This window comes from Trachypithecus francoisi, unplaced genomic scaffold, assembly GCF_009764315.1.
Source record: "Trachypithecus francoisi isolate TF-2019V2 unplaced genomic scaffold, Tfra_2.0 Lachesis_group17, whole genome shotgun sequence".
In the NCBI taxonomy this organism is placed as follows: Eukaryota; Metazoa; Chordata; class Mammalia; order Primates; family Cercopithecidae; genus Trachypithecus; species Trachypithecus francoisi.
In genome coordinates, this window is record NW_022681462.1 from 80,743,627 (window position 1) to 80,757,381 (window position 13,755).

Consider the following 13,755-nt stretch of genomic DNA (forward strand, 5'->3'; position numbering starts at 1 on the left):
ATTTCATTCTTCCAAGCTCTTTGTTTAATTCCACAATTTTCACACTTTGAATCTGTGGCTCTACAGTTGAGCCCAGGGGTTTCACTTGGTGCAACTGTGGTCCTGGGGTCAACTTGGGATATTTCATACTTTGCAACTGTGGTTCATGTTTAAACTCTTTAATTTTTACATCTTGCATATTTGATTCTGGAGTCAATTCAGATGATTTTACACCTTTCGACTGTAGGTCAGACTTGAGGTCTACAGATTTTATACCTTCGGATTTTGGCTCTGGAATTAACTCCAAAGACATTACACCTTCTGACTCAGACCCTTTCTTTACTTGCTCAAAATTCACACATTGCTGCTCCTGTGAGTTTACAGATATCTGACCATCCTGTTCAGGCTCAAGGGTTAAATCCACAGGTGCCATCCCTTGAAACTGTTGCTTTAGAACTAAATCCACAGAATTTACTTCTTCAAACTCTTCTCCTCTGGTTACATTCACAAATTTTACTACCGGCCTCTTTTGCCATGGGGTCAACTTTACAGATTTTACACATTGCAGATGTGGATCTTGAGTCTCCTTTATAGATTTTAAACTTCGACGCTTTAAACATGGAGTAATCTCCCCAAATTTCATGTGGGACTGCATTTGTGGGACTGAAGTCAGTTCTTCAGGTTTCACGCTTTGTAGCTGAGGCCCTTGAAGCATCGGCCCTGGTACAAAAGCCATAGACTTCTCACCTTGCATCTTTAGCCCGAGTTTTAATTTTCCAGTTTTCATATCTTGCAGCTGTGTACCTAGGATCAAATCCTCAGTTTTTAAATCTTGAATTGTTGAACATGGAGTCAACTTCACAGATTTTATACCTTGAAGCTCGGAATCAGGGGTGAATTCCACAGATTTGACATCTTCTGTCTGTGACCCTAAGGTTGTCACCACAGATTTCCCACCTTCCAGCTGTGGACTTGGAATTATCTCCATAGATTTCATGCTTTCCAGGCATGGTCCTGGAGTTAAGGTCACAGATTTAATATCTTCCAACTGTGATCCTGAGGTCAGCAACTCAGATTGAAGCTTTGAGCCTGGGGTTACCTCCTCAAGTGTTACACCTCCTGCCTGTGGCTCTGGGGTTAACGTCATATATTTGACATCATCCAATTCTGGCTCTGGTGTTAACTGCATAGTTTTCACATCTCCCAAATGTGGCCCTGGGATTAATTCCGCAGATTTCATATCTTCTAGCAGTGGCTCTGGGGTTAGCTTTTCAGATTTGAAATCTTGAAGTTTTAAGATTGGGCTCCACTCCACAGGATTTACGTCTTGTAACTGTGGTCTTTGCATCAATTCAGAAGATTTCATGCTTTGTAACTGTGGTTGTCTGGTCAACTCAGAATGATTTACACTGGGCAACTGTGGCCCAGGAGTCTGCTCCATGGATTCTGCATCTGGCATTTGTGGCTCTGAGACTAATTTATAGGAAACTTCAGCTTCAAGGCTTGGTTCTCGGTTGCCTGCTACATATTTTACACCTGGAAACAGTGGCTCTGATACTAACAACTCAGGCTTAACCCCTTCCTCCTCTGGCCCTAGAGCCATTGCCACAGGTGGTACACCTTGCATCTTTGGCCCTGGGGTCATCTCAAATTTTACACGTTGTAGCTGTGGCCCTGAGTTTAAGTCTAAAGATTTCACACCTTGAGGTTGAGTTCCTGGTACTAAATCAAAAAATTTGACATCTTGTAGCTGCAGCTCTGGGTTAAGCTCTACCTGTTTCATACTTCGAGTTCCTGGAAATATCTTTGCTAATTTGGAATCTTGCAGCCCTAACTCTGGAACCACCTCTACAGAATTCACACTATGAAACATTGATACTGGGGTTTGATCCCCAAATTTGACACCTTGCAGCTTTGGCCTTGAAGTCAATTCAGAAAATTTGATATCTTGCTGCCATGGCCCTAGGTTTACTTCCTCAGATTTTACACTTTGAAATGGTAGTTCTGAGGTCGATTTCGCAGATTTCATGCTGTGAAACTGTGATCCTTCAGTAGACAGAACAGATTTCATATCTTCAACGTGTGGCCCTTGGCTTGACTGCAAAGATGACTCTGGTACAAAACCTAGAGAGTTTATATCTTCGAGCTGAGCTCCTGGTATCAACTGCATATGTTTGAAACCTTGATGCTTTGGCTCTGGGATCAAATCAGAAAATTTGACATCTTGCAAGCATAGTCCTGGGCTTAGTTCCACAAAGTTCACATCTTGAGGTTGTGATTCTGGAGTCAGCTGAACAAATTTGACACTTTGATGTGTTGGCTCTTGGGTAAAATCTGACAATTTGATGTCCTGAACTGAGGAATCTGAGGTCAATTCATCAGATTTCACACCATAATGTGGGAGTTGTGAGATTAAATCTACAGGTTTTTCACCTTGAAGAAGTGGTCCTGGAAATACCCTCGAAAATCTGACACTTGGCAACTGTGACCCTGGGGTCAATCCAGAAGATTTGACACTTGGCTGAGATGGGCCTAGGTTTAAATCCACAGATTTTACACCTTGGAGCTCTTCCATCTTAGTCAAATCCTCCAGTGGCATACTTTGTAGCAGTAGCTCTGGCATCATCTCCTCAGATTCTACCACTCCTGTAGTTGACTGTTGGATTAGATTCACATATTTCATATCTTGCAATTGTGACTCTAGATCCAGCTGCTTGGACTTTTCTCCCTGGAGCTGTAGCCCTGGGGTCAGGTCCATAACATGTGGTTTTGGTTCTATAATTAAATTTTTAGATCCTATCACTAATGGAGATGACTCACTGGTTAGCTCCATAGATTTCAAATTTTGCAGTAGTGGCTCTGATTTCTCATATTGCGTGCCTGGTCCTAGAGTCAACTCCAAAAATCCTGTTTCTGCATGTGGTGGTACTGGGATGACCCCCTGGGTCTTATCAACTTGAGGCAATGCCAACCCCACAGTTTCTTTATATTCTGACATGGGGGGTATCTCTGACAATTCAGTAACTTCTGAACATGGCCCTATATTGCAGTGAACAAACTTCATATCATGGGGCTGTGGCTCTGTGGTCAATACCTCTGATTTCACACTTTGCATTTCTGATCCTGGTATCAAATCCAGAAATTCTTTTGTTGTGTGTTGTGATACTGGAGTTTCCCCCATTGCTTTTCCAAGTTGGTGCATCGTCTTAAGAGTGTCTCGGGATGACATTGAGCTCATCTCCACAGATTCTGAAGTTTGGCTCAGTGGCTCTGGGGTAGTTCCTAAAGATGGTTGTGTCAACCCAGTAGATTTTTCTACGTGGTGACAGGTGTCAGAGGTTAACTTTGCTCCTTTTCCTTGATATCCTGGTCCTGAGATCATCTCTAAAGATTCTGAGGCTTGATGCCATGGGGTCAATCTTTCAGGCTCTGTGGCTTCACTGGGGCTCATCTCTGCAGCTTTTACTTCCTTAAATTGGGTCCCTTTGGCCAACTCAACAGTGTTTATATCTTGAAACTCTAGTGGTAGGACCAGATGAACAGATCTCCTACCTTGCAACTGTGAACTTGGGGTCAAGCCCCCAGATTCTATAACATGTGGCTGTGCTGGTGGAATTATCCCCCTGAAATCCATGGCTTGTAATAGTGCCACTGGAATTACTTTCGAATAACCCATGACTTGATGTAATGGTGCTGAGATCATGTCCAATGATTTTGTGTCTTGATGTATTAGCCCTGGAGTAGCCTTTCCTTGTTCCATGACTTGACTTTGTGACCCTGAGGTCATGCCCACTGATTCCATGACTTTATGCTGTGGTCCTGGCATCATTTCCACAGTTTTCATAACTGCATGTTGTGGCCTTAGATTCATCTTTTCTGGTTTTGTGGCTTGATGGTTCAACAATGTGTTCATCTTCACTGACTCTATGACTTGGTATTGTGGTGCTGGAGTCGTTCTCACTGATTCTGTATGTGGATGTGATTTGTTAATCATCCCCATAGAATCCATAACTTGAAGCAGTGCTACAGGAGTTACTTTCTTATTGTCTGTGACGTGATTCAGTAATCCTGTGGCCATCCTCTCTGATTCCGTAACTTGGTGCTGAGACCTTGGGGTTGCCTCCATTGACTGAATGACTTGATTTGGTGGTTTGGGGGTTATGCTCACTGTTTCCATGGTTTCCATTGGTTTCACAACTTGACTTGGCAGCTGTGGGAACAAACCCGCAAATTCTGAATGTGATTCTGGGATCATCCCCATTGAATCCATGACCTGAAGTAATGCCAATGGAGTTACCTTTATGCTGTCTTTGACTTGATATGACAGCCTTGGGGTCAACTCCACATTAGTCACTTGTGTCTTGTGCTGCTGTATCCTTTTTTCTAGAAAATCTATGACCCTCTTCTCTATACTAAGCTCTAGCACATGTTTTCGATCATTCTGCAGTAAAGGAGTTTCCTCTTGAATTACATTAACTTCTAAACTTCTTGGAGGCAGAGTGCCTATTGATGTAACTAAAGGCTTGGATCCAAGGATTTGGGAGCCATCCCCAGGTTGGAACTGCTTATCTGAGATAAGTGACTGTGAAAGTTTTGTTTCTGTGCTATTTGATCTAGATCCCACTCCAGCATTCACATGGAGCTGAAATGATGGAAGGTCTGAGGATTTGTTGTTGATATTTTGCTCAGTGTTTTGATGAATGGGCATAGATAACTGAGTTTGGGGTTTTTCTGATTCAGCAACTCCTCCTTGTACTTCAGTTATATAATTCAGCATTGCCCATGATTTCCTCAAAGGTAAAGGTGCTGTTTGTTGCCGCAAAGCAAAAACCTTCTGAGACATATGTCCTTCTAGCTCCCTTCTAACTGAAGGAGAGAGCTTGAATGTAGCCCACCTTGGAAGTCGTGGTCTCTTCTTGGAAAGAGAATTTGGCTCATGATCTGATGTCAAATGGCTCTTGCTCATTCTCTCATCATTTTTTTTCCTTTTTTGTTTGCAGATATTTAGGGGTTCAGAAATAGAGCTGATAAAAGAGTTCTGAGGTTGTAAGGGTGAAAGTTCTGCCAAATTCTGAAAAAGTTTTGGTTTCTGGGGCTCTGAGAGCCAAAAAGGAGGCAGAGTTTTGCCTTGGTTCCTGAACACAGATGATTGCTTTTTGTTGGAAATAGGTAAACTATGGCTCTGGAATTCCCAAGTTGTTCCTTCAGAAAAGACAGGAAGATGAGACAGACTGGAGTCATTGCATGATGAACTAAAGGAGATGCTGTGGTCAGTAGAATGTTTTGCTTTCTTATAGTCACAAGAGCATAGAACAGTCTTCTGAGCCACAAGAACAGAGGTGGTAGAGGAAGAAATCACATCCTGTGATTCAGGCAAATCCTGTTCCGTAAGCCTTGATCTAAGAAATAAAGAGAAATGTTTCAGTTTGCATTGAAATAGGAAAAGGAAAAAAAGTGGCCATTTCAAATGCAAAATATTTTTGGTCTGAAGGAGAATTTGGAAAAAAAAAAAAGTTTCTTTCCCCAACATCAATTACTTATAGAAAGAATTCCTCCACCAGGACAAAGGGAGGAAACTGTTCCCATTCCACCCAGAAATGATCCTTTGACCAGTCTGAACCCAGAACTTCCCCCACAGACAAAACGAACTCTCTCTTCTCCCTGTCTCCCTCTCTCCTTCATTTCCTTCCTTCCTTCTTTGTAAAACCTCTACCACCTTCAATCCCCACCCAGAAACTACATTGCCTGACCTTGTGCTTTCTAGGTATCGGAAGATCTGTTGAAGACTCCGCTCCATCGACCAGAGTATATATTCCTGGGTCCAGCCCACAGGGAGTTCTGAAACACTGGATGCAACAGTGTATGTCAATGTAACTGAAGTTTCATTAAAGTACCAATAAGGAAAACAATAAGAGAGATTTAACTTAGAAAGGAGCTATCATAGTGAAGGAAGTAAAACAGAGTCCAGGTACTTTACTTCTAACTTTCACAAAATTTATCAGTAGAACAGGCTAAAGAAAGGCTTTACTCACCCTGTCAGGTTAGCTTCAGTGCAAGCCATCCTGAGGTTTTCTTCCCACTGTGGATCTGGGAGAAGAGGTGAAGAATCTATCAGCATCATGACTATTGATTATTGTGATCATTTTATCCAACCCCCTCTTTTTGCAAACAAGGAAATGAAGATGAAGTTATGCCCAAGATCATAAAGCTAATTAGTGGTAGATCTCGGACTTAACCCATCTGAAGATTTTTTTTTTTTTTTTTTTTTGAGATGGAGTCTCGCTCTGTCACCCAAGCTGGAGTGCAGTGGCCAGATCTCAGCTCACTGCAAGCTCCGCCTCCCGGGTTCCCGCCATTCTCCTGCCTCAGCCTCCCGAGTAGCTGGGACTACAGGCGCCCGCCACCTCGCCCGGCTAGTTTTTTTTTTTGTATTTTTTAGTAGAGACGGGGTTTCACCGTGTTAGCCAGGATGGTCTCGATCTCCTGACCTTGTGATCCGCCCGCCTCGGCCTCCCAAAGTGCTGGGATTACAGGCTTGAGCCACCGCGCCCGGCCTGAAGATTTTTTTAAAAAGCTATACTATGCTGCCTTCATCATACAGTAGATGTAAACTATATACATTGGGAAAAATATGAATAATCATAGTAATAAGCAGTGAGAGTAGGGGAAACAGAGGTCATGATACATATCTTTTCTTCCAAAGGAGTCTATCCAGGATCTATGGTAGGGGGGGAAAGATAGGGAAATTTCCCACACCAAACTCTTGGTAGTTACCCTTTGTCCATTCTAAATCTCACCAAGTTTCCTTCCCAATACCTTAGACTTTGCACAAAAGGAGCTGAGGGAAGGAAGCATGAGGAAAGAAACCATGGAAAGAATTATGGAGCCATATACATACATATCTTTAGACATGGAGATGCTAAAAAGAAGAGGCACACTTCTTCCATTTACATCCTCTTTTTCAACCTCCCTCCACCTGCTATTTAAGGCTAGAGTCATAAGGCAGACCCACAATTGGTCTGTTATTAACCTTGAGCTGAAGAGTAAAGGATAGGGTCTCTCTGACCTGTTAATTTCTGGATCTTTTTCAATCTATGGTGCTTTGAAATCTAGAGAAGCACAAAAAGAAAAAAGAAAATCAAATTATGTTCTAGGTTAGAGACTTTATTGACAGCACTTGTCACCTTTTAGATATCAGATATTGATACATCTATTGCATCAGATATTGATACATCTATTGCATCAGATATTGATACATCTCATGTATCAGATATTGATACAGTTGGCATCCATAACCACATGAAAATGCTGTAACAAACATATAAATATCAGGGAATATAGGGGACAGTGATTAACTTTCTAAGAGAGAAGGGAAGAATTATTCAAGAAGTTGCATTTGTACTGGAGTTTAAAGAATCAGCACAAGACTTTTAGGCAAAGAAACAGTATTTCAGGCAAGTGGGAACATCACTGAGATCAGCATGTCATGATTGTCAGGTGCACTTTTGCTAAGTAGTGGGAGATGCTAGGCTGACAAGGTAGATGGAAGTCCGGTTATGCCTAATGGTAGAATTTTAATTTTATTCTGTAGTCAGAAAACTCCTGGGATTTTTTCAAAGTGCTCCAGGTCATTTTAAAGGCAGTAATGACATTTGTTATCATTTCAAATAAAACAATTTTTTTTTTTTTTTTTTGAGATGGAGTTTCACTCTGTCGCCCAGGCTGGAGTGCAGTGGCACCATCTCGGCTCACTGCAACCTCCACCTCCTGGGTTCAAGTGATTCTCCTGCCTCAGCCTCCCTAGTAGCTGAGCCACCATGCCTGACTAATTCTTGTAATTTTAGTAGAGACGGGGCTTTGCCACGTTGGCCATGCTGGTCTCAAACTCCTGACCTCAGGTGATCCGCCCACCTCGGCTTCCCAAAGTGCTAGGGTTACAGGCGTGAGCCACCACGCCCAGCCCAGCATCCTTTTAAATGCTGAATTAAGCTCCTCAAAAAAGAGTAAGGGAAATCCTTACATGCCAAAATTAAGGAGAAAACTGAAAAACATGAGCAGAAAATCATCTGACACTTCAACACCCTATATCATTTGTAGCATCAGTCAGAAGGGATTTGGGTTAACAACAAGGTAGGAGCAAAAGACAAGACCCATGTGAAGTGTGTATTTGGAATGGAGACCCTGGGAAAAAGCCAGAATTCTCGAAAGTGCCACATGTTTAGTGGAAAAGTGGCTAGGAAAAAAATCTGCCCACCACAAGAAAATTTGTACTCTAGGTAGGGGGAAAAAAAAACCCAAAAAACACCTTCTCTGAGAATTTTAACCATGAGTCTATCCTCCTACTGGCTTGGAGTTCTAATTTATACCCACTGTGTAGCCTGGAACCCTCAAATTGAAAATAAAAGTGGAGCGATCCTGGGCTGGTAATGCTTTAGGGCAAAAGATGAAAGAAAATGTAAATCTCCTTGGAAATTAAAAAGAAGTAGAAGTGGCCAGGTGCAGTGGCTCATGCCTGTAATCCCAGCATTTTGGGAGGCTAGGCAGGAGGATCACTTGTGCCCAGGAGTTTGAGACCAGCCTGGACAACATAGTGAGACCCTGTCTCTACAAAAAATAAAAAATAATTTTAAAAAATTAGCTGGGGCAGCCAGGCATGGTGGCTTATGCCTGTAACCCCAGCACTTTGGGAGGCCAAGGCAGACAGATCACTTGGGGTTGGGAGTTTGAGACCAGCCTGGCCAACATGGTGAAACTCCATCTCTACTAAAAATACAAAAAATTAGCCAGGCGTGGTGGTGTGCACCTGTAATCCCAGCTACTTGGGAGGCTGAGGCAGGAGAATCATTTCAACCCAGGAGGTGGAGGTTGCAGTGAGCTGAGATCATGCCACTGAACTCCAGCCTGGGCAAACAGAGCAAGACTCAGTCTCAAAAAAAAAAAAAAAAGAAAAAGAAAAAATAGCTGGGTGTGGTGGTGTGTGCCTGTGGTCCCAGATGTTTGGGTGGCTGAGGTAGGAGGATCTCTTGAGCCCGGGAGGTCAAGGCTGCAGTGAGCTGTGATCCTGCCACTGCACTCTCCAGCCTGGGTGATACAGCAAGACCCTGTCTCAAAAAAAAGAAAAGAAAAAGAGAAGTAGAAGAGGAAGAAGAAGAACACAGTTTATATAACTACACATTAATGAATGTGAAAACGCTGATAAAATAGTTAAATTCCTAGACAAAAATATAAGATATCAAAACTGGCCAAAAAGAAATAGATCATTTGAGTAGACCAGTAAGTATGAAAGCAATTGAAATGATAATCAGACATTCTACATCAGACATAATAAAAATAATTCATCAAGGTCTCTGAATACCAGAACAACTTACAAATATCAGTAGCATTTCTCTACTACAGTAAAAACTATAAAAATATAATTTAATAAAAGATATTCTTCAAAATAGCAATAAAATGATAAAAGTATAAAGGTATTAAGTAAACCAAGAATACAGAAGACTTCCATGTAGAAAACTATAAAATTCTAATAAAAGACATAGAAGATGATCTGAATAAATGGAGAGATAGTCCAAGTTCTTGGTTGGAATAACTTGAAATTACGAAGATGTCAGTACTCCCCAAATTAATTTTTTTTTTTTTTGAGATGGAGTCTCGCTCTGTTGCCCAGGCTGGAGTGCAGTGGCACGATCTCGGCTCATTGCAACCTCCACCTCCCAGGTTCAAGCAATTCTCCTGCCTCAGCCTCCTGAGTAGCTGGGACTACACGTGCGCACCACCAGGCCCAGCTAATTTTTATATTTTTAGTAGAGATGGGGTTTCACCATGCTGGCCAGGCTGGTCTCGAACTCAAACTCCTGACTTCGTGATCCACCCACCTCGGCCTCCCAAAGTGCTAGGATTACAGGCGTGAGCCACTGCACCCAGCCAAATTAAATTATATATATATATATATATATATATATATACACACACACATATATATGTGTGTGTGTGTCTATATATAGACACAGACGTGTGTGTGTCTGTATATAGATACTTTTTTTTTTTTTTTTACCTTTTTTTGCGGGGGGACAGGGTCTCGTTGTATTGCCTAGGCTGGAGTGCAGTGGCATGATCATGGCTCACCACAGCCTCAACATCCTGGGCTCAAGTAATTCTCAGCCTCCCAAGTAGCTGGGACTACAGGTGCAATACCCCACACCTGGTTAATGTTTTTTATTTTTTGTAGAGACAGGGTCTCATTATGTTGCCCAGGCTTAAATTATATTTTAACGCATTCCCAATTCGTATTTCATTTGGAATGTTTCAAGAACTTGTTAAATGCTCTGAAAGTAATATGACAAATGAAGGTCTACTGATAGCTAAATCAACCTTAAAAAGAAAAGCAGGCCGGGCGTGGTGGCTCAAGCCTGTAATCCCAGCACTTTGGGAGGCCCAGACGGGCGGATCACGAGGTCAGGAGATCAAGACCATCCTGGCTAACACGGTGAAACCCCGTCTCTACTAAAAAATACAAAAAACTAGCCGGGCGAGGTGGCGGGCGCCTGTAGTCCCAGCTACTCGGGAGGCTGAGGCAGGAGAATGGCGTGAACCCAGGAGGCGGAGCTTGCAGTGAGCTGAGATCCGGCCACTGCACTCCAGCCCGGGCGACAGAGCGAGACTCCGTCTCAAAAAAAAAAAAAAAAAGAAAAGCAAAGGAGGGACTTGCTGTACCAAACACTAACTAAGACACACTACAAAGTTGTAGGAAATAAAAACAGGAACAAATAGACCAATGGAACAGATAGCTCAGAGACAGGCATATGTATATATGGCCATTTATTATAATAAAGGGAGTTCCATAAATCAATGGGAAAATGATTGTTTAGCAAATGGTGATGGGAGTCGGGCACAGTGACTCACGCCTGTAATCCCAGCACTTTGGGAGGCCAAGGCGGGCAGATTGCTTGAGCTCAGGAGTTCAAGACCAGCCTGGGCAATGTGACGAAACCCCATCTCTAAAAAAATACAAAAAGTTAGCTGGGCGTGGTGGCACACGCCTGTGGTCCCAGCTATTCAGGAGGCTGAGGTAGGAAGATCACTTGAGCCCAGGAGGTGGTTGCAGTGAGCCGAGATCACACCATTGCACTCCAACTTGAGTGAAAGAGCGAAACCCTGTCTCAAAAAAAAAAAAAAAAAAAAAAAAAATGGTTATGGGGAAACTGGCTCACTATAGAGAAAAATAAAATTGTATCACTTCCTAATACCACATATAGAAGTGGACTCCAAGTATATTAAAAACTAAAATGTGAAATGTAAGACTGGAACATAGAAAAAAGGTAGGAGAAACTCTTTGTGGCCTAGAGCAGAGAACTTCTTAAGGAAAAGTTCAGAAAAATAAACCATAGGCATAATTGCTAGGAGAGAAGATTTTAAATGTTTTCGCCACACACAAAAAAAGGTAAGTGAGATGATGGATATGTTAATTCACTTGATTTAATCAACGCACAATGTAAACATGCAACAAACCATCACAGTATACACCACAAATATATACATTGGTATGTCTCAAATTAATTTTTTGTTTTGAGACAGAGTTTCCTTCTGTCACCCAGGCTGGAGTGAAGTAGCTCAAAGTTCATGGCAACCTCTGCCTCCTGGGCTCAAGCAATTCACAAGCCTCAGCCTCCTGGGGAAGCTGGGATTACAGGCATGTACCACCATGCCCCGCTCATTTGTATATTTTTCGTGGCAACAGGGTTTTATCATATTGGCCAGGCTGGTCTCAAACTCCTGACCTCAAGTGATCCACCCTTCTCGGTCTCCCAAAATGCATGAGCCACCATGCCTGGCCTCTCAAAAAAATTTTGATCCAGTAGAAGACTTACCCACATTCAAATGGAACCTCAAAATGAGAAATCTACTACTCACTCCTAACCTCAGGTAACTGCAAAGAAAGTTGCCTTCACACTGAGAATTCCAGGGGTCAGGATGAAGTCTCTGAGAAGTCATAACCACAGGCTAACTTCTGTAGATTTGGCAGCTCAAGTTCACTTTATCTGGATTGTCCCTAAAAACCTTCAAGCTATGAATTTAAAGTGGTCCTGGACTGATGGTGCCAGAGTCAAAAGTAAATGAAATGCTCTTTGAGGAAAATCTTCATCCTAGGCTTCAAAATCCTCACAAATATCGCATTTTATTAAATTTAAGATGCTATTGATTATAAAATGTGCCATCCATTTATATGCTAGTAGAATGAAAAAAATACACTGTCAATTATATTATTAAATACCATCAATTGTAAGACACACCCCAATTTCAGAAGCGTTAACTATTAAAAAATAAGCACAAGTGGAGAAACAAACCTGCAAAGATGTCAGGTATTGGAATTTTCAGAGGTAGATTAGAAAACACCTATGCATATTATATTTAAAGAAATAAAATGCCAGGCACTGTGGCACACGCCTGTAATCCCAGCACTTTGGGGGGCTGAGGTGGGCAGATCATGAGGTCAAGAGATCAAGACCATCCTGGCCAACATGGTGAAACCCTGTCTCTACTAAAAATACGAAAATTAGCCAGGCGTGGTGGCGGGTGCCTGTAGTCCCAGCTACTCGCGAGGCTGAGGCAGGAGAATTACTCAAACTCAGGAGACAGAGGTTGCAGTGAGCTGAGATCACACCACTGCACACCAGCCTGGGCAACCAAGTGAGACTCCATCTCAAAAAAAAAAGAAAAAAAAAAAAAAAGAAAGAAAGAAAAAAGAAAAAAAAAGAAAGAAAATACAAGTATAAATAAATTTGTAAGAAACACAAACCCATAAACAGTGATCGAGCAGATTTGAAAACAGAATCAAATCTTACTTCCAGAAATTAATAAGAATGCAAAGTACTGAAATGGACTGGCTTACTAGCATTGATAAAATATTTCTGAATAAAGAATGGATAAGTACATATATTTAAATCTGAGGAGTAACCACTAAAAGAATAGAAACAGAGTTCATAACTTCCAAGCCAGTAGAAGGGGAAAAAAATGGAAAGAAAAAAAGCACCAGTTTGGGATTTCAATTTATAGTAATGGTTTGAACCCTCCAAATGAAAACAATACAAGTTGGACAAAATATGTTTTAAAATATCCATTTAAAGTCATTAGAGACCTATCAAGGGGTCAAAAACCAGAGGAGCCAAGATCCTAGAGAAAAAAGAAGTGGAGGGAAATAAGCCCAGCTAAATTGAAATTTCACAGTTTTATGGGAATAGATGAACAAAAAGATAAGTTGAGAACCCCTAATATCCCAGGCTTTCAGTTGGAATCCCCAAAGGGCTATACCTAGGAGTAAGAATCAACCTGAAATAAACCAGGCTCAAAAATGGAAGCTCAGCCTCTGATAAATTCAAACCTTTATTGGATTGAGATGACCCCTAATCTAAATGACTAAAAAGTGAAAATTGCACCCTCTGGAGGAAAGTAACTTTATCCAGAAGCTTGAATTTTCTCTTCAAAATTATATATAAAATCTCTGATATTAAATCAAAACTTGCCATGCTTACTAGAAGACAAGACCAACTGATTGAAGACTGAGAGATAAACATGGGGAATAAAAACAAATCCATAGGCAATCTAGATATTGGAGTAATAAAACATGGATTTTAAAATATATGTGCTTTGTATATACAAGAAATTAGATGACAAGATGGACAATTTTGGCCAAGAACTAAAAACTAAAAACTAAAAAAAAAAAAAAAAAAAAAAGGAAATTCTAGAACAGGAGAAATAAAGAACTCAGTAAGGGGTACAGAT